Raw genomic sequence first — 3,299 nt, 5'->3', positions numbered from 1 at the left:
GTATGAAAATCCCTATTAATTTACCAGATTGTACAAGGAAACAAATGTGAAAAAATATTTCTACATACCATGGGATATCCAACCATTTCAATATTTCTCCAACAGGTCTGAGACTTCTGAAAAACCAACAGAATACCCACCCGGAACAAAATATAAAGCTAACCGATCCGTAGACAGGGTACTTAACCGTACGAAAATACCTATGGATTTACCTAAATTTTACAGGGAAAAATTGTGAAAAAGTATTTCTTCATTCCATGGCCTTTCCCAACCATGTCAATTTTACTCCCACAAGTCTAACGCTTCGATGAAACCAACATAATGCCCTGTCTGAACAATATATAAAGGTACCCGAACCGTATATACAATACTTAACTGTACGAAAATCCATATTAATTTACCAGATTGTACAAGGAAACAAATGTGAACAAAATATTTATACATCCCATGGGCTTTCCCAACCATTTCAATATTTCTCCAACAGGTCTAACACTTCTGAACAAACAACACAATACACACCTGGAACAAAAATATAAAGCTAACCGATCCGTAGACAGGGTACTTAACCATACGAAAATACCGATGAATTTACTTAATTTGTATATTTAGATATTCCATGTTTATATATTCCATATTTATATATTCCATGGGTTTTCCCAACCATGACAATTTTACTCCCACAAGGCTAACACTTCTCAAAAACCAACAAAATGCCCACCCGGGACAATATATAAAGCTACCTGAACCGTACTTACAGTACTTAATAGTACGAAAATACCTAATTATTTATCTAAATTTTACACGGAAGAAATGTGAAAGAAATATTTTTACGTACCATGGCCTTTCCCAACCATGTCAATGTTACTCCCACGAGTCTAACGCTTCCAAAAAACCAACAGAATGCCCAATCTGAACAATATATAAAGCTACCCGAATGGTACATACAAAACTGTACGAAAATCCCTGGAAAAAATATCCACCCGGAACAATATATAAAGCTACCGGAACCATACATAATTTACTTAAGGCAGCCATCTGAAAGCTTTGCCCATAAGGCTGGGAGTTCAATCCCAGCAGCCGGCTCAAGGTTGACTCAGCCTTCCATCATTCCGAGGTCGGTAAAATAAGTACCCAGCTTGCTAGGGGGTAAACGGTCATGACTGGGGAAGGCACTGGCAAACCACCCCGTATTGAGTCTGCCATGAAAACGCTAGAGGGCATCACCCCAAGGGTCAGACATGACTCGGTGCTTGCACAGGGGATACCTTTACCTTTACCTTTACGAAATTTTACAGGGAAATATGTGAAAAAAATATTTCTACATTCCGTGGCCTTTCCCAACCATAGCAGTTTTCCTCCCACAGTTTTAACACTTCTGAAAAACCAACAAAATTCCCACCCGATACAATATATAAAGCTAACTGATCAGTAGACATGGTACTTAAACGTACAAAAATACCTGTTAATTTGCCTATTAATTTACCTAATTTTTACAAGACAAAATGTGAAAGAAATATTTCTTCATTCCATGGCCTTTCCCAACCATGTCAATTTTATTCCCATGAGTCTAACGCTTCCAAAAAACGTACAGAATGCCCAGTGTGAACAATATATAAAGCTACTCGAACGGTACATACAATACTTAACTGAACGAAAATCCGTATTAATTTACCAGGATTTACCAGGATGTGAAAAATGTGAAAAAAATATTTCCACATTCCATGGCCTTTCCCAACCATGGCAGGTTTCCTCCCGCAGTTTTAACACTTCTAAAAACCAACAAAATGCCCAGTCGATACAATATATAAAGCTACCCAAACCGTATATGCGATACTTAACCGTACGGATATCCCTATTAATTTTCCAGGTTTTAAAAGGAAAAAAATGTGAAGAAAATATTTCTACATCCCATGGGCTTTTCCAACCATTTCAATATTTCTGCAACAGGTCTAACACTTCTGAAAAACCAACAGAATACCCACCCGGAAACAAATATAAAACTAACCGATCCGTAGACAGGGTACTTAAACGTACGAAAATACCTATGGATTTACCTAATTTTTGCAAGTAAAAAAATGTGAAAAAAATATTTATATATTCCATGGCCTTTCCCAACCATGGCAGTTTTCCTCCCACAGTATTAACACTTCTCAAAAACCAACAAAATGCCCACCCGGGACAATGTATAAAGCTACCTGAATTGTACTTACAGTACAAAAATACCTAATTATTTATTTAAATTTTACAGTGAAAAAATGTGAAAGAAATATTTCTACATTCCATGGCCTTTCCCAACCATGGCAGTTTTCATCCCACAGTATTAACACTTCTGAAAAACAAACAAACTGCCCACCCAATAAAATATATAAAGCTACCTGAACCGTACATACAATACGTAACAGTACAAAAATACCTAATTAGTTACCTAAATTTTACAGGGGGAAAATGTGAAAAAAATATTTCTACATTCCATGGCCTTTCACACCCGAACCGTACATACAGTACTTAACTGTACGAAAATCCCTATTAATTTACCAGCTTTTAAAAGGAAAAAAAGTGAACAAAATATTTGTACATCCGTTTTCTGCCGGCGCTTCCGAGGCGGGCGGGTGTCGCCATTAGCCGACTGACAACATGCCGGCCCCCAGACCCCTCATCTTCAAGAAGAGAAACAAGAAGTTCATCCGTCATCAGTCTGATCGCTATGTCAAAATCAAGCGTAACTGGAGAAAACCAAGAGGTATTGACAACAGAGTTCGCAGAAGATTCAAGGGCCAAATCTTGATGCCCAACATTGGGTATGGTAGCAATAAGAAGACAAAGGACATGCTGCCTTCAGGATTCAGAAAGTTTCTTGTCCACAATGTCAAAGAGTTAGAGGTGCTGATGATGAGCAACAAGTCATATTATGCAGAGATCGCTCACAATGTTTTCTCCAAGAATCGAAAAGTAATTGTGGAGAGGGCAGCTCAGCTTGCTATCAAGGTTACCAATCCAAATGCAAGATTGCGGAGCGAGGAGAATGAATAGTTGTTCTTACACAACGATATTTAATAAAATATCAACAGAAGAAAAAAAATATTTATCCATCCCATGGCCTTTCCCAACCATTTGAATATTTCTCCAACAGGTCTAACATTTCTGAAAAACCAGCAGAATAACCACCAGGAACAAAATATAAAGCTAACCGATCCATAGACAGGGTACTTAACCGTACTAAAATACCTATGGATTTACCTAATTTTTACAAGTAAAAAATGTGAAAAAAATATTTCTTCATCCATGGCCTTTCCCAACTA

General features: G+C 37.4%; 1 pseudogene; it reads left to right on the top strand.

Moving 5' to 3' along the window:
- The first annotated feature begins 2,596 nt into the window (after nucleotides 1–2,596).
- Nucleotides 2,597–3,073, top strand: LOC143821442 (large ribosomal subunit protein eL32 pseudogene; annotated as a pseudogene).
- The last annotated feature ends 226 nt before the right edge of the window (nucleotides 3,074–3,299 follow it).

The sequence above is a fragment of the Paroedura picta genome, chromosome 1 (genome assembly GCF_049243985.1).
Source record: "Paroedura picta isolate Pp20150507F chromosome 1, Ppicta_v3.0, whole genome shotgun sequence".
Classification (NCBI taxonomy): domain Eukaryota; kingdom Metazoa; phylum Chordata; class Lepidosauria; order Squamata; family Gekkonidae; genus Paroedura; species Paroedura picta.
Note: the sequence above shows the minus strand (reverse complement) of the source record. Positions and strands in the feature narration are given on the sequence as shown.